Source organism: Candoia aspera, chromosome 12 (genome assembly GCF_035149785.1).
Source record: "Candoia aspera isolate rCanAsp1 chromosome 12, rCanAsp1.hap2, whole genome shotgun sequence".
NCBI classification, from domain to species: domain Eukaryota; kingdom Metazoa; phylum Chordata; class Lepidosauria; order Squamata; family Boidae; genus Candoia; species Candoia aspera.
This window is the reverse complement of record NC_086164.1, coordinates 24,120,568-24,139,625: the sequence shown is the minus strand read 5'-3', so window position 1 is coordinate 24,139,625 and position 19,058 is coordinate 24,120,568.

The window sequence follows — 19,058 nt, the reverse complement described above, 5'->3', positions numbered from 1 at the left end:
GCCGGAAACTGAACGGGTGTCCTAGACTGCATTTGGATATCAATTCTGAACTCGCATGTTATTGCTAATACAACGAAGAGCTTGACATTCCCCTACTTTGTTTGTTTGCGTGGAGGCCATGTTGGGCTATGTGTTGAAATAGCGTTTCTTCTTAGTTAGCTTTCTCTTCAGGCATACAGAGAGTAATGAAAATGCATGCATTTCCAGATTCTCCTTTCCAAGCAGAACATGAATCATCACTGTCTTTCAGATCTGGTCTTTCACTGGGCTGCACACGCGAGTTGTAAAAGTGGAATTCTGCCTTCCCATTGATAGGGCTTATACGAGTTGTTGAGAGCAGGCCTCCCTATAACCATGCCGGAAACTGAACTGGTGTCCTAGACTGCATATGGATATCAATTCTGAACTCGCATGTTATTGCGAATACAACCCAGACCTTGACATTCCCCTACTTTGTCTGTTTGCGTGGAGGCCATGTTGGGCTATGTGTTGAAATAGCGATTCTTCTTAGTTTCCTTTCTCTTCAGGCATACAGAGAGTAATGAAAATGCGTGCATTTCCAGATTCTCCTTTCCAAGCAGAACATGAATCATCATTGTCTAACAGATCTGGTCTTTCACTGGGCTGCAAACGCTAGTTGTAAATGTTGAATTCTGCCTTCTTTTTGATTGGGCTTATACGAGTTGTTGAGAGCAGGCCTCCCTGTAACCATGCCGGAAACTGAACGGGTGTCCTAGACTGCATTTGGATATCAATTCTGAACTCGCATGTTATTGCTAATACAACGAAGAGCTTGACATTCCCCTACTTTGTTTGTTTGCGTGGAGGCCATGTTGGGCTATGTGTTGAAATAGCGTTTCTTCTTAGTTAGCTTTCTCTTCAGGCATACAGAGAGTAATGAAAATGCATGCATTTCCAGATTCTCCTTTCCAAGCAGAACTTGAATCATCACTGTCTTTCAGATATGGTCTTTCACTGGGCTGCAAACTCGAGTTGTAAAAGTTGAATTCTGCCTTCCCATTGATTGGGCTTATACGAGTTGTTGAGAGCAGGCCTCCCTGTAACCATGCCGGAAACTGAACTGGTGTCCTAGACTGCATTTGGATATCAATTCTGAACTCGCATGTTATTGCTAATACAACGAAGAGCTTGACATTCCCCTACTTTGTTTGTTTGCGTGGAGGCCATGTTGGGCTATGTGTTGAAATAGCGTTTCTTCTTAGTTAGCTTTCTCTTCAGGCATACAGAGAGTAATGAAAATGCATGCATTTCCAGATTCTCCTTTCCAAGCAGAACATGAATCATCACTGTCTAACAGATCTGGTCTTTCACTGGGCTGCAAACTCGAGTTGTAAAAGTTGAATTCTGCCTTCCCATTGATTGGGCTTATACGAGTTGTTGAGAGCAGGCCTCCCTGTAACCATGCCGGAAACTGAACTGGTGTCCTAGACTGCATTTGGATATCAATTTTGAACTAGCATGTTATTGCTAATACAACGAAGAGCTTGACATTCCCCTACTTTGTTTGTTTGCGTGGAGGCCATGTTGGGCTATGTGTTGAAATAGCGTTTCTTCTTAGTTAGCTTTCTCTTCAGGCATACAGAGAGTAATGAAAATGCATGCATTTCCAGATTCTCCTTTCCAAGCAGAACATGAATCATCACTGTCTTTCAGATATGGTCTTTCACTGGGCTGCAAACTCGAGTTGTAAAAGTTGAATTCTGCCTTCCCATTGATTGGGCTTATACGAGTTGTTGAGAGCAGGCCTCCCTGTAACCATGCCGGAAACTGAACTGGTGTCCTAGACTGCATTTGGATATCAATTCTGAACTCGCATGTTATTGCGAATACAACGCAGACCTTGACATTCCCCTACTTTGTATGTTTGCGTGGAGGCCATGTTGGGCTATGTGTTGAAATAGCGATTCTTCTTAGTTTCCTTTCTCTTCAGGCATACGGAGAGTAATGAAAATGCATGCATTTCCAGATTCTCCTTTCCAAGCAGAACATGAATCATCACTGTCTTTCAGATCTGGTCTTTCACTGGGCTGCACACGCGAGTTGTAAAAGTTGAATTCTGCCTTCCCATTGATAGGGCTTATATGAGTTGTTGAGAGCAGGCCTCCCTGTAACCATGCCGGAAACTGAACTGGTGTCCTAGACTGCATTTGGATATCAATTCTGAACTCGCATGTTCTTGCGAATACAACGCAGACCTTGACATTCCCCTACTTTGTATGTTTGCGTGGAGGCCATGTTGGGCTACGTGTTGAAATAGCGATTCTTCTTAGTTTCCTTTCTCTTCAATCATACAGAGAGTAATGAAAATGCATGCATTTCCAGATTCTCCTTTCCAAGCAGAACATGAATCATCACTGTCTTTCAGATCTGGTCTTTCACTGGGCTGCAAACGCGAGTTGTAAAAGTTGAATTCTGCCTTCCCATTGATAGGGCTTATTTGAGTTGTTGAGAGCTGGCCTCCCTGTAACCATGCCAGAAACTGAACTGGTGTCCTAGACTGCATTTGGATATCAATTCTGAACTCGCATGTTATTGCGAATACAACGCAGACCTTGACATTCCCCTACTTTGTCTGTTTGCGTGGAGGCCATGTTGGGCTATGTGTTGAAATAGCGATTCTTCTTAGTTTCCTTTCTCTTCAGGCATACAGAGAGTAATGAAAATGCGTGCATTTCCAGATTCTCCTTTCCAAGCAGAACATGAATCATCATTGTCTAACAGATCTGGTCTTTCACTGGGCTGCAAACGCTAGTTGTAAATGTTGAATTCTGCCTTCCCTTTGATTGGGCTTATACGAGTTGTTGAGAGCAGGCCTCCCTGTAACCATGCCGGAAACTGAACGGGTGTCCTAGACTGCATTTGGATATCAATTCTGAACTCGCATGTTATTGCTAATACAACGAAGAGCTTGACATTCCCCTACTTTGTTTGTTTGCGTGGAGGCCATGTTGGGCTATGTGTTGAAATAGCGTTTCTTCTTAGTTAGCTTTCTCTTCAGGCATACAGAGAGTAATGAAAATGCATGCATTTCCAGATTCTCCTTTCCAAGCAGAACATGAATCATCACTGTCTTTCAGATATGGTCTTTCACTGGGCTGCAAACTCGAGTTGTAAAAGTTGAATTCTGCCTTCCCATTGATTGGGCTTATACGAGTTCTTGAGAGCAGGCCTCCCTGTAACCATGCCGGAAACTGAACTGGTGTCCTAGACTGCATTTGGATATCAATTCTGAACTCGCATGTTATTGCTAATACAACGAAGAGCTTGACATTCCCCTACTTTGTTTGTTTGCGTGGAGGCCATGTTGGGCTATGTGTTGAAATAGCGTTTCTTCTTAGTTAGCTTTCTCTTCAGGCATACAGAGAGTAATGAAAATGCATGCATTTCCAGATTCTCCTTTCCAAGCAGAACATGAATCATCACTGTCTTTCAGATCTGGTCTTTCACTGGGCTGCAAACGCGAGTTGTAAAAGTTGAATTCTGCCTTCCCATTGATAGGGCTTATTTGAGTTGTTGAGAGCAGGCCTCCCTGTAACCATGCCAGAAACTGAACTGGTGTCCTAGACTGCATTTGGATATCAATTCTGAACTCGCATGTTATTGCGAATACAACGCAGACCTTGACATTCCCCTACTTTGTCTGTTTGCGTGGAGGCCATGTTGGGCTATGTGTTGAAATAGCGATTCTTCTTAGTTTCCTTTCTCTTCAGGCATACAGAGAGTAATGAAAATGCGTGCATTTCCAGATTCTCCTTTCCAAGCAGAACATGAATCATCATTGTCTAACAGATCTGGTCTTTCACTGGGCTGCAAACGCTAGTTGTAAATGTTGAATTCTGCCTTCCCTTTGATTGGGCTTATACGAGTTGTTGAGAGCAGGCCTCCCTGTAACCATGCCGGAAACTGAACGGGTGTCCTAGACTGCATTTGGATATCAATTCTGAACTCGCATGTTATTGCTAATACAACGAAGAGCTTGACATTCCCCTACTTTGTTTGTTTGCGTGGAGGCCATGTTGGGCTATGTGTTGAAATAGCGTTTCTTCTTAGTTAGCTTTCTCTTCAGGCATACAGAGAGTAATGAAAATGCATGCATTTCCAGATTCTCCTTTCCAAGCAGAACATGAATCATCACTGTCTTTCAGATATGGTCTTTCACTGGGCTGCAAACTCGAGTTGTAAAAGTTGAATTCTGCCTTCCCATTGATTGGGCTTATACGAGTTCTTGAGAGCAGGCCTCCCTGTAACCATGCCGGAAACTGAACTGGTGTCCTAGACTGCATTTGGATATCAATTCTGAACTCGCATGTTATTGCTAATACAACGAAGAGCTTGACATTCCCCTACTTTGTTTGTTTGCGTGGAGGCCATGTTGGGCTATGTGTTGAAATAGCGTTTCTTCTTAGTTAGCTTTCTCTTCAGGCATACAGAGAGTAATGAAAATGCATGCATTTCCAGATTCTCCTTTCCAAGCAGAACATGAATCATCACTGTCTTTCAGATCTGGTCTTTCACTGGGCTGCAAACGCGAGTTGTAAAAGTTGAATTCTGCCTTCCCATTGATAGGGCTTATTTGAGTTGTTGAGAGCAGGCCTCCCTGTAACCATGCCAGAAACTGAACTGGTGTCCTAGACTGCATTTGGATATCAATTCTGAACTCGCATGTTATTGCGAATACAACGCAGACCTTGACATTCCCCTACTTTGTCTGTTTGCGTGGAGGCCATGTTGGGCTATGTGTTGAAATAGCGATTCTTCTTAGTTTCCTTTCTCTTCAGGCATACAGAGAGTAATGAAAATGCGTGCATTTCCAGATTCTCCTTTCCAAGCAGAACATGAATCATCATTGTCTAACAGATCTGGTCTTTCACTGGGCTGCAAACGCTAGTTGTAAATGTTGAATTCTGCCTTCCCTTTGATTGGGCTTATACGAGTTGTTGAGAGCAGGCCTCCCTGTAACCATGCCGGAAACTGAACGGGTGTCCTAGACTGCATTTGGATATCAATTCTGAACTCGCATGTTATTGCTAATACAACGAAGAGCTTGACATTCCCCTACTTTGTTTGTTTGCGTGGAGGCCATGTTGGGCTATGTGTTGAAATAGCGTTTCTTCTTAGTTAGCTTTCTCTTCAGGCATACAGAGAGTAATGAAAATGCATGCATTTCCAGATTCTCCTTTCCAAGCAGAACATGAATCATCACTGTCTTTCAGATATGGTCTTTCACTGGGCTGCAAACTCGAGTTGTAAAAGTTGAATTCTGCCTTCCCATTGATTGGGCTTATACGAGTTCTTGAGAGCAGGCCTCCCTGTAACCATGCCGGAAACTGAACTGGTGTCCTAGACTGCATTTGGATATCAATTCTGAACTCGCATGTTATTGCTAATACAACGAAGAGCTTGACATTCCCCTACTTTGTTTGTTTGCGTGGAGGCCATGTTGGGCTATGTGTTGAAATAGCGTTTCTTCTTAGTTAGCTTTCTCTTCAGGCATACAGAGAGTAATGAAAATGCATGCATTTCCAGATTCTCCTTTCCAAGCAGAACATGAATCATCACTGTCTTTCAGATCTGGTCTTTCACTGGGCTGCAAACGCGAGTTGTAAAAGTTGAATTCTGCCTTCCCATTGATAGGGCTTATTTGAGTTGTTGAGAGCAGGCCTCCCTGTAACCATGCCAGAAACTGAACTGGTGTCCTAGACTGCATTTGGATATCAATTCTGAACTCGCATGTTATTGCGAATACAACGCAGACCTTGACATTCCCCTACTTTGTCTGTTTGCGTGGAGGCCATGTTGGGCTATGTGTTGAAATAGCGATTCTTCTTAGTTTCCTTTCTCTTCAGGCATACAGAGAGTAATGAAAATGCGTGCATTTCCAGATTCTCCTTTCCAAGCAGAACATGAATCATCATTGTCTAACAGATCTGGTCTTTCACTGGGCTGCAAACGCTAGTTGTAAATGTTGAATTCTGCCTTCCCTTTGATTAGGCTTATACGAGTTGTTGAGAGCAGGCCTCCCTGTAACCATGCCGGAAACTGAACGGGTGTCCTAGACTGCATTTGGATATCAATTCTGAACTCGCATGTTATTGCTAATAGAACGAAGAGCTTGACATTCCCCTACTTTGTTTGTTTGCGTGGAGGCCATGTTGGGCTATGTGTTGAAATAGCGTTTCTTCTTAGTTAGCTTTCTCTTCAGGCATACAGAGAGTAATGAAAATGCATGCATTTCCAGATTCTCCTTTCCAAGCAGAACATGAATCATCACTGTCTTTCAGATATGGTCTTTCACTGGGCTGCAAACTCGAGTTGTAAAAGTTGAATTCTGCCTTCCCATTGATTGGGCTTATACGAGTTGTTGAGAGCAGGCCTCCCTGTAACCATGCCGGAAACTGAACTGGTGTCCTAGACTGCATTTGGATATCAATTCTGAACTCGCATGTTATTGCTAATACAACGAAGAGCTTGACATTCCCCTACTTTGTTTGTTTGCGTGGAGGCCATGTTGGGCTATGTGTTGAAATAGCGTTTCTTCTTAGTTAGCTTTCTCTTCAGGCATACAGAGAGTAATGAAAATGCATGCATTTCCAGATTCTCCTTTCCAAGCAGAACATGAATCATCACTGTCTTTCAGATCTGGTCTTTCACTGGGCTGCAAACGCGAGTTGTAAAAGTTGAATTCTGCCTTCCCATTGATAGGGCTTATTTGAGTTGTTGAGAGCAGGCCTCCCTGTAACCATGCCAGAAACTGAACTGGTGTCCTAGACTGCATTTGGATATCAATTCTGAACTCGCATGTTATTGCGAATACAACGCAGACCTTGACATTCCCCTACTTTGTCTGTTTGCGTGGAGGCCATGTTGGGCTATGTGTTGAAATAGCGATTCTTCTTAGTTTCCTTTCTCTTCAGGCATACAGAGAGTAATGAAAATGCGTGCATTTCCAGATTCTCCTTTCCAAGCAGAACATGAATCATCATTGTCTAACAGATCTGGTCTTTCACTGGGCTGCAAACGCTAGTTGTAAATGTTGAATTCTGCCTTCCCTTTGATTGGGCTTATACGAGTTGTTGAGAGCAGGCCTCCCTGTAACCATGCCGGAAACTGAACGGGTGTCCTAGACTGCATTTGGATATCAATTCTGAACTCGCATGTTATTGCTAATAGAACGAAGAGCTTGACATTCCCCTACTTTGTTTGTTTGCGTGGAGGCCATGTTGGGCTATGTGTTGAAATAGCGTTTCTTCTTAGTTAGCTTTCTCTTCAGGCATACAGAGAGTAATGAAAATGCATGCATTTCCAGATTCTCCTTTCCAAGCAGAACATGAATCATCACTGTCTTTCAGATATGGTCTTTCACTGGGCTGCAAACTCGAGTTGTAAAAGTTGAATTCTGCCTTCCCATTGATTGGGCTTATACGAGTTGTTGAGAGCAGGCCTCCCTGTAACCATGCCGGAAACTGAACTGGTGTCCTAGACTGCATTTGGATATCAATTCTGAACTCGCATGTTATTGCTAATACAACGAAGAGCTTGACATTCCCCTACTTTGTTTGTTTGCGTGGAGGCCATGTTGGGCTATGTGTTGAAATAGCGTTTCTTCTTAGTTAGCTTTCTCTTCAGGCATACAGAGAGTAACGAAAATGCATGCATTTCCAGATTCTCCTTTCCAAGCAGAACATGAATCATCACTGTCTAACAGATCTGGTCTTTCACTGGGCTGCAAACTCGAGTTGTAAAAGTTGAATTCTGCCTTCCCATTGATTGGGCTTATACGAGTTGTTGAGAGCAGGCCTCCCTGTAACCATGCCGGAAACTGAACTGGTGTCCTAGACTGCATTTGGATATCAATTCTGAACTCGCATGTTATTGCGAATACAACGCAGACCTTGACATTCCCCTACTTTGTCTGTTTGCGTGGAGGCCATGTTGGGCTATGTGTTGAAATAGCGATTCTTCTTAGTTTCCTTTCTCTTCAGGCATACAGAGAGTAATGAAAATGCGTGCATTTCCAGATTCTCCTTTCCAAGCAGAACATGAATCATCATTGTCTAACAGATCTGGTCTTTCACTGGGCTGCAAACGCTAGTTGTAAATGTTGAATTCTGCCTTCCCTTTGATTGGGCTTATACGAGTTGTTGAGAGCAGGCCTCCCTGTAACCATGCCGGAAACTGAACGGGTGTCCTAGACTGCATTTGGATATCAATTCTGAACTCGCATGTTATTGCTAATACAACGAAGAGCTTGACATTCCCCTACTTTGTTTGTTTGCGTGGAGGCCATGTTGGGCTATGTGTTGAAATAGCGTTTCTTCTTAGTTAGCTTTCTCTTCAGGCATACAGAGAGTAATGAAAATGCATGCATTTCCAGATTCTCCTTTCCAAGCAGAACATGAATCATCACTGTCTTTCAGATATGGTCTTTCACTGGGCTGCAAACTCGAGTTGTAAAAGTTGAATTCTGCCTTCCCATTGATTGGGCTTATACGAGTTCTTGAGAGCAGGCCTCCCTGTAACCATGCCGGAAACTGAACTGGTGTCCTAGACTGCATTTGGATATCAATTCTGAACTCGCATGTTATTGCTAATACAACGAAGAGCTTGACATTCCCCTACTTTGTTTGTTTGCGTGGAGGCCATGTTGGGCTATGTGTTGAAATAGCGTTTCTTCTTAGTTAGCTTTCTCTTCAGGCATACAGAGAGTAATGAAAATGCATGCATTTCCAGATTCTCCTTTCCAAGCAGAACATGAATCATCACTGTCTTTCAGATCTGGTCTTTCACTGGGCTGCAAACGCGAGTTGTAAAAGTTGAATTCTGCCTTCCCATTGATAGGGCTTATTTGAGTTGTTGAGAGCAGGCCTCCCTGTAACCATGCCAGAAACTGAACTGGTGTCCTAGACTGCATTTGGATATCAATTCTGAACTCGCATGTTATTGCGAATACAACGCAGACCTTGACATTCCCCTACTTTGTCTGTTTGCGTGGAGGCCATGTTGGGCTATGTGTTGAAATAGCGATTCTTCTTAGTTTCCTTTCTCTTCAGGCATACAGAGAGTAATGAAAATGCGTGCATTTCCAGATTCTCCTTTCCAAGCAGAACATGAATCATCATTGTCTAACAGATCTGGTCTTTCACTGGGCTGCAAACGCTAGTTGTAAATGTTGAATTCTGCCTTCCCTTTGATTGGGCTTATACGAGTTGTTGAGAGCAGGCCTCCCTGTAACCATGCCGGAAACTGAACGGGTGTCCTAGACTGCATTTGGATATCAATTCTGAACTCGCATGTTATTGCTAATACAACGAAGAGCTTGACATTCCCCTACTTTGTTTGTTTGCGTGGAGGCCATGTTGGGCTATGTGTTGAAATAGCGTTTCTTCTTAGTTAGCTTTCTCTTCAGGCATACAGAGAGTAATGAAAATGCATGCATTTCCAGATTCTCCTTTCCAAGCAGAACATGAATCATCACTGTCTTTCAGATATGGTCTTTCACTGGGCTGCAAACTCGAGTTGTAAAAGTTGAATTCTGCCTTCCCATTGATTGGGCTTATACGAGTTCTTGAGAGCAGGCCTCCCTGTAACCATGCCGGAAACTGAACTGGTGTCCTAGACTGCATTTGGATATCAATTCTGAACTCGCATGTTATTGCTAATACAACGAAGAGCTTGACATTCCCCTACTTTGTTTGTTTGCGTGGAGGCCATGTTGGGCTATGTGTTGAAATAGCGTTTCTTCTTAGTTAGCTTTCTCTTCAGGCATACAGAGAGTAATGAAAATGCATGCATTTCCAGATTCTCCTTTCCAAGCAGAACATGAATCATCACTGTCTTTCAGATCTGGTCTTTCACTGGGCTGCAAACGCGAGTTGTAAAAGTTGAATTCTGCCTTCCCATTGATAGGGCTTATTTGAGTTGTTGAGAGCAGGCCTCCCTGTAACCATGCCAGAAACTGAACTGGTGTCCTAGACTGCATTTGGATATCAATTCTGAACTCGCATGTTATTGCGAATACAACGCAGACCTTGACATTCCCCTACTTTGTCTGTTTGCGTGGAGGCCATGTTGGGCTATGTGTTGAAATAGCGATTCTTCTTAGTTTCCTTTCTCTTCAGGCATACAGAGAGTAATGAAAATGCGTGCATTTCCAGATTCTCCTTTCCAAGCAGAACATGAATCATCATTGTCTAACAGATCTGGTCTTTCACTGGGCTGCAAACGCTAGTTGTAAATGTTGAATTCTGCCTTCCCTTTGATTGGGCTTATACGAGTTGTTGAGAGCAGGCCTCCCTGTAACCATGCCGGAAACTGAACGGGTGTCCTAGACTGCATTTGGATATCAATTCTGAACTCGCATGTTATTGCTAATAGAACGAAGAGCTTGACATTCCCCTACTTTGTTTGTTTGCGTGGAGGCCATGTTGGGCTATGTGTTGAAATAGCGTTTCTTCTTAGTTAGCTTTCTCTTCAGGCATACAGAGAGTAATGAAAATGCATGCATTTCCAGATTCTCCTTTCCAAGCAGAACATGAATCATCACTGTCTTTCAGATATGGTCTTTCACTGGGCTGCAAACTCGAGTTGTAAAAGTTGAATTCTGCCTTCCCATTGATTGGGCTTATACGAGTTGTTGAGAGCAGGCCTCCCTGTAACCATGCCGGAAACTGAACTGGTGTCCTAGACTGCATTTGGATATCAATTCTGAACTCGCATGTTATTGCTAATACAACGAAGAGCTTGACATTCCCCTACTTTGTTTGTTTGCGTGGAGGCCATGTTGGGCTATGTGTTGAAATAGCGTTTCTTCTTAGTTAGCTTTCTCTTCAGGCATACAGAGAGTAATGAAAATGCATGCATTTCCAGATTCTCCTTTCCAAGCAGAACATGAATCATCACTGTCTTTCAGATCTGGTCTTTCACTGGGCTGCAAACGCGAGTTGTAAAAGTTGAATTCTGCCTTCCCATTGATAGGGCTTATTTGAGTTGTTGAGAGCAGGCCTCCCTGTAACCATGCCAGAAACTGAACTGGTGTCCTAGACTGCATTTGGATATCAATTCTGAACTCGCATGTTATTGCGAATACAACGCAGACCTTGACATTCCCCTACTTTGTCTGTTTGCGTGGAGGCCATGTTGGGCTATGTGTTGAAATAGCGATTCTTCTTAGTTTCCTTTCTCTTCAGGCATACAGAGAGTAATGAAAATGCGTGCATTTCCAGATTCTCCTTTCCAAGCAGAACATGAATCATCATTGTCTAACAGATCTGGTCTTTCACTGGGCTGCAAACGCTAGTTGTAAATGTTGAATTCTGCCTTCCCTTTGATTGGGCTTATACGAGTTGTTGAGAGCAGGCCTCCCTGTAACCATGCCGGAAACTGAACGGGTGTCCTAGACTGCATTTGGATATCAATTCTGAACTCGCATGTTATTGCTAATAGAACGAAGAGCTTGACATTCCCCTACTTTGTTTGTTTGCGTGGAGGCCATGTTGGGCTATGTGTTGAAATAGCGTTTCTTCTTAGTTAGCTTTCTCTTCAGGCATACAGAGAGTAATGAAAATGCATGCATTTCCAGATTCTCCTTTCCAAGCAGAACATGAATCATCACTGTCTTTCAGATATGGTCTTTCACTGGGCTGCAAACTCGAGTTGTAAAAGTTGAATTCTGCCTTCCCATTGATTGGGCTTATACGAGTTGTTGAGAGCAGGCCTCCCTGTAACCATGCCGGAAACTGAACTGGTGTCCTAGACTGCATTTGGATATCAATTCTGAACTCGCATGTTATTGCTAATACAACGAAGAGCTTGACATTCCCCTACTTTGTTTGTTTGCGTGGAGGCCATGTTGGGCTATGTGTTGAAATAGCGTTTCTTCTTAGTTAGCTTTCTCTTCAGGCATACAGAGAGTAATGAAAATGCATGCATTTCCAGATTCTCCTTTCCAAGCAGAACATGAATCATCACTGTCTAACAGATCTGGTCTTTCACTGGGCTGCAAACTCGAGTTGTAAAAGTTGAATTCTGCCTTCCCATTGATTGGGCTTATACGAGTTGTTGAGAGCAGGCCTCCCTGTAACCATGCCGGAAACTGAACTGGTGTCCTAGACTGCATTTGGATATCAATTCTGAACTCGCATGTTATTGCGAATACAACGAAGAGCTTGACATTCCCCTACTTTGTTTGTTTGCGTGGAGGCCATGTTGGGCTATGTGTTGAAATAGCGTTTCTTCTTAGTTAGCTTTCTCTTCAGGCATACAGAGAGTAATGAAAATGCATGCATTTCCAGATTCTCCTTTCCAAGCAGAACATGAATCATCACTGTCTTTCAGATATGGTCTTTCACTGGGCTGCAAACTCGAGTTGTAAAAGTTGAATTCTGCCTTCCCATTGATTGGGCTTATACGGGTTGTTGAGAGCAGGCCTCCCTGTAACCATGCCGGAAACTGAACTGGTGTCCTAGACTGCATTTGGATATCAATTCTGAACTCGCATGTTATTGCGAATACAACGCAGACCTTGACATTCCCCTACTTTGTATGTTTGCGTGGAGGCCATGTTGGGCTATGTGTTGAAATAGCGATTCTTCTTAGTTTCCTTTCTCTTCAATCATACAGAGAGTAATGAAAATGCATGCATTTCCAGATTCTCCTTTCCAAGCAGAACATGAATCATCACTGTCTTTCAGATCTGGTCTTTCACTGGGCTGCACACGCGAGTTGTAAAAGTTGAATTCTGCCTTCCCATTGATTGGGCTTATATGAGTTGTTGAGAGCAGGCCTCCCTGTAACCATGCCGGAAACTGAACTGGTGTCCTAGACTGCATTTGGATATCAATTCTGAACTCGCATGTTATTGCGAATACAACGCAGACCAGACATTCCCCTACTTTGTATGTTTGCGTGGAGGCCATGTTGGGCTACGTGTTGAAATAGCGATTCTTCTTAGTTTCCTTTCTCTTCAATCATACAGAGAGTAATGAAAATGCATGCATTTCCAGATTCTCCTTTCCAAGCAGAACATGAATCATCACTGTCTTTCAGATCTGGTCTTTCACTGGGCTGCAAACGCGAGTTATAAAAGTTGAATTCTGCCTTCCCATTGATAGGGCTTATTTGAGTTGTTGAGAGCAGGCCTCCCTGTAACCATGCCGGAAACTGAACTGGTGTCCTAGACTGCATTTGGATATGAATTCTGAACTCGCATGTTATTGCGAATACAACGCAGACCTTGACATTCCCCTACTTTGTCTGTTTGCGTGGAGGCCATGTTGGGCTATGTGTTGAAATAGCGATTCTTCTTAGTTTCCTTTCTCTTCAGGCATACAGAGGGTAATGAAAATGCGTGCATTTCCAGATTCTCCTTTCCAAGCAGAACATGAATCATCATTGTCTAACAGATCTGGTCTTTCACTGGGCTGCAAACACTAGTTGTAAATGTTGAATTCTGCCTTCCCTTTGATTGGGCTTATACGAGTTGTTGAGAGCAGGCCTCCCTGTAACCATGCCGGAAACTGAACGGGTGTCCTAGACTGCATTTGGATATCAATTCTGAACTCGCATGTTATTGCTAATACAACGAAGAGCTTGACATTCCCCTACTTTGTTTGTTTGCGTGGAGGCCATGTTGGGCTATGTGTTGAAATAGCGTTTCTTCTTAGTTAGCTTTCTCTTCAGGCATACAGAGAGTAATGAAAATGCATGCATTTCCAGATTCTCCTTTCCAAGCAGAACATGAATCATCACTGTCTTTCAGATCTGGTCTTTCACTGGGCTGCAAACGCGAGTTGTAAAAGTTGAATTCTGCCTTCCCATTGATAGGGCTTATTTGAGTTGTTGAGAGCAGGCCTCCCTGTAACCATGCCAGAAACTGAACTGGTGTCCTAGACTGCATTTGGATATCAATTCTGAACTCGCATGTTATTGCGAATACAACGCAGACCTTGACATTCCCCTACTTTGTCTGTTTGCGTGGAGGCCATGTTGGGCTATGTGTTGAAATAGCGATTCTTCTTAGTTTCCTTTCTCTTCAGGCATACAGAGAGTAATGAAAATGCGTGCATTTCCAGATTCTCCTTTCCAAGCAGAACATGAATCATCATTGTCTAACAGATCTGGTCTTTCACTGGGCTGCAAACGCTAGTTGTAAATGTTGAATTCTGCCTTCCCTTTGATTGGGCTTATACGAGTTGTTGAGAGCAGGCCTCCCTGTAACCATGCCGGAAACTGAACGGGTGTCCTAGACTGCATTTGGATATCAATTCTGAACTCGCATGTTATTGCTAATACAACGAAGAGCTTGACATTCCCCTACTTTGTTTGTTTGCGTGGAGGCCATGTTGGGCTATGTGTTGAAATAGCGTTTCTTCTTAGTTAGCTTTCTCTTCAGGCATACAGAGAGTAATGAAAATGCATGCATTTCCAGATTCTCCTTTCCAAGCAGAACATGAATCATCACTGTCTTTCAGATATGGTCTTTCACTGGGCTGCAAACTCGAGTTGTAAAAGTTGAATTCTGCCTTCCCATTGATTGGGCTTATACGGGTTCTTGAGAGCAGGCCTCCCTGTAACCATGCCGGAAACTGAACTGGTGTCCTAGACTGCATTTGGATATCAATTCTGAACTCGCATGTTATTGCTAATACAACGAAGAGCTTGACATTCCCCTACTTTGTTTGTTTGCGTGGAGGCCATGTTGGGCTATGTGTTGAAATAGCGTTTCTTCTTAGTTAGCTTTCTCTTCAGGCATACAGAGAGTAATGAAAATGCATGCATTTCCAGATTCTCCTTTCCAAGCAGAACATGAATCATCACTGTCTTTCAGATATGGTCTTTCACTGGGCTGCAAACGCGAGTTGTAAAAGTTGAATTCTGCCTTCCCATTGATAGGGCTTATTTGAGTTGTTGAGAGCAGGCCTCCCTGTAACCATGCCAGAAACTGAACTGGTGTCCTAGACTGCATTTGGATATCAATTCTGAACTCGCATGTTATTGCGAATACAACGCAGACCTTGACATTCCCCTACTTTGTCTGTTTGCGTGGAGGCCATGTTGGGCTATGTGTTGAAATAGCGATTCTTCTTAGTTTCCTTTCTCTTCAGGCATACAGAGAGTAATGAAAATGCGTGCATTTCCAGATTCTCCTTTCCAAGCAGAACATGAATCATCATTGTCTAACAGATCTGGTCTTTCACTGGGCTGCAAACGCTAGTTGTAAATGTTGAATTCTGCCTTCCCTTTGATTGGGCTTATACGAGTTGTTGAGAGCAGGCCTCCCTGTAACCATGCCGGAAACTGAACGGGTGTCCTAGACTGCATTTGGATATCAATTCTGAACTCGCATGTTATTGCTAATACAACGAAGAGCTTGACATTCCCCTACTTTGTTTGTTTGCGTGGAGGCCATGTTGGGCTATGTGTTGAAATAGCGTTTCTTCTTAGTTAGCTTTCTCTTCAGGCATACAGAGAGTAATGAAAATGCATGCATTTCCAGATTCTCCTTTCCAAGCAGAACATGAATCATCACTGTCTTTCAGATCTGGTCTTTCACTGGGCTGCAAACGCGAGTTGTAAAAGTTGAATTCTGCCTTCCCATTGATAGGGCTTATTTGAGTTGTTGAGAGCAGGCCTCCCTGTAACCATGCCAGAAACTGAACTGGTGTCCTAGACTGCATTTGGATATCAATTCTGAACTCGCATGTTATTGCGAATACAACGCAGACCTTGACATTCCCCTACTTTGTCTGTTTGCGTGGAGGCCATGTTGGGCTATGTGTTGAAATAGCGATTCTTCTTAGTTTCCTTTCTCTTCAGGCATACAGAGAGTAATGAAAATGCGTGCATTTCCAGATTCTCCTTTCCAAGCAGAACATGAATCATCATTGTCTAACAGATCTGGTCTTTCACTGGGCTGCAAACGCTAGTTGTAAATGTTGAATTCTGCCTTCCCATTGATAGGGCTTATTTGAGTTGTTGAGAGCAGGCCTCCCTGTAACCATGCCAGAAACTGAACTGGTGTCCTAGACTGCATTTGGATATCAATTCTGAACTCGCATGTTATTGCGAATACAACGCAGACCTTGACATTCCCCTACTTTGTATGTTTGCGTGGAGGCCATGTTGGGCTATGTGTTGAAATAGCGATTCTTCTTAGTTAGCTTTCTCTTCAGGCATACAGAGAGAAATGAAAATGCATGCATTTCCAGATTCCCCTTTCCAAGCAGAACATGAATCATCATTGTCTAACAGATCTGGTTTTTCACTGGGCTGCAAACGCTAGTTGTAAATGTTGAATTCTGCCTTCATTTTGATTGGGCCTATACGAGTTGTTGAGAGCAGGCCTCCCTGTAACCATGCCGGAAACTGAACGGGTGTCCTAGACTGCATTTGGATATCAATTCTGAACTCGCATGTTATTGCTAATACAACGAAGAGCTTGACATTCCCCTACTTTGTTTGTTTGCGTGGAGGCCATGTTGGGCTATGTGTTGAAATAGCGTTTCTTCTTAGTTAGCTTTCTCTTCAGGCATACAGAGAGTAATGAAAATGCATGCATTTCCAGATTCTCCTTTCCAAGCAGAACATGAATCATCACTGTCTTTCAGATCTGGTCTTTCACTGGGCTGCAAACGCGAGTTGTAAAAGTTGAATTCTGCCTTCCCATTGATAGGGCTTATTTGAGTTGTTGAGAGCAGGCCTCCCTGTAACCATGCCAGAAACTGAACTGGTGTCCTAGACTGCATTTGGATATCAATTCTGAACTCGCATGTTATTGCGAATACAACGCAGACCTTGACATTCCCCTACTTTGTCTGTTTGCGTGGAGGCCATGTTGGGCTATGTGTTGAAATAGCGATTCTTCTTAGTTTCCTTTCTCTTCAGGCATACAGAGAGTAATGAAAATGCGTGCATTTCCAGATTCTCCTTTCCAAGCAGAACATGAATCATCATTGTCTAACAGATCTGGTCTTTCACTGGGCTGCAAACGCTAGTTGTAAATGTTGAATTCTGCCTTCCCTTTGATTGGGCTTATACGAGTTGTTGAGAGCAGGCCTCCCTGTAACCATGCCGGAAACTGAACGGGTGTCCTAGACTGCATTTGGATATCAATTCTGAACTCGCATGTTATTGCTAATACAACGAAGAGCTTGACATTCCCCTACTTTGTTTGTTTGCGTGGAGGCCATGTTGGGCTATGTGTTGAAATAGCGTTTCTTCTTAGTTAGCTTTCTCTTCAGGCATACAGAGAGTAATGAAAATGCATGCATTTCCAGATTCTCCTTTCCAAGCAGAACATGAATCATCACTGTCTTTCAGATCTGGTCTTTCACTGGGCTGCAAACGCGAGTTGTAAAAGTTGAATTCTGCCTTCCCATTGATAGGGCTTATTTGAGTTGTTGAGAGCAGGCCTCCCTGTAACCATGCCAGAAACTGAACTGGTGTCCTAGACTGCATTTGGATATCAATTCTGAACTCGCATGTTATTGCGAATACAACGCAGACCTTGACATTCCCCTACTTTGTCTGTTTGCGTGGAGGCCATGTTGGGCTATGTGTTGAAATAGCGATTCTTCTTAGTTTCCTTTCTCTTCAGGCATACAGAGAGTAATGAAAATGCGTGCATTTCCAGATTCTCCTTTCCAAGCAGAACATGAATCATCATTGTCTAACAGATCTGGTCTTTCACTGGGCTGCAAACGCTAGTTGTAAATGTTGAATTCTGCCTTCCCATTGATAGGGCTTATTTGAGTTGTTGAGAGCAGGCCTCCCTGTAACCATGCCAGAAACTGAACTGGTGTCCTAGACTGCATTTGGATATCAATTCTGAACTCGCATGTTATTGCGAATACAACGCAGACCTTGACATTCCCCTACTTTGTATGTTTGCGTGGAGGCCATGTTGGGCTATGTGTTGAAATAGCGATTCTTCTTAGTTAGCTTTCTCTTCAGGCATACAGAGAGAAATGAAAATGCATGCATTTCCAGATTCCCCTTTCCAAGCAGAACATGAATCATCATTGTCTAACAGATCTGGTTTTTCACTGGGCTGCAAACGCTAGTTGTAAATGTTGAATTCTGCCTTCATTTTGATTGGGCCTATACGAGTTGTTGAGAGCAGGCCTCCCTGTAACCATGCCGGAAACTGAACGGGTGTCCTAGACTGCATTTGGATATCAATTCTGAACTCGCATGTTATTGCTAATACAACGAAGAGCTTGACATTCCCCTACTTTGTTTGTTTGCGTGGAGGCCATGTTGGGCTATGTGTTGAAATAGCGTTTCTTCTTAGTTAGCTTTCTCTTCAGGCATACAGAGAGTAATGAAAATGCATGCATTTCCAGATTCTCCTTTCCAAGCAGAACATGAATCATCACTGTCTTTCAGATCTGGTCTTTCACTGGGCTGCAAACGCGAGTTGTAAAAGTTGAATTCTGCCTTCCCATTGATAGGGCTTATTTGAGTTGTTGAGAGCAGGCCTCCCTGTAACCATGCCAGAAACTGAACTGGTGTCCTAGACTGCATTTGGATATCAATTCTGAACTCGCATGTTATTGCGAATACAACGCAGACCTTGACATTCCCCTACTTTGTCTGTTTGCGTGGAGGCCATGTTGGGCTATGTGTTGAAATAGCGATTCTTCTTAGTTTCCTTTCTCTTCAGGCATACAGAGAGTAATGAAAATGCGTGCATTTCCAGATTCTCCTTTCCAAGCAGAACATGAATCATCATTGTCTAACAGATCTGGTCTTTCACTGGGCTGCAAACGCTAGTTGTAAATGTTGAATTCTGCCTTCCCTTTGATTGGGCTTATACGAGTTGTTGAGAGCAGGCCTCCCTGTAACCATGCCGGAAACTGAACGGGTGTCCTAGACTGCATTTGGATATCAATTCTGAACTCGCATGTTATTGCTAATACAACGAAGAGCTTGACATTCCCCTACTTTGTTTGTTTGCGTGGAGGCCATGTTGGGCTATGTGTTGAAATAGCGTTTCTTCTTAGTTAGCTTTCTCTTCAGGCATACAGAGAGTAATGAAA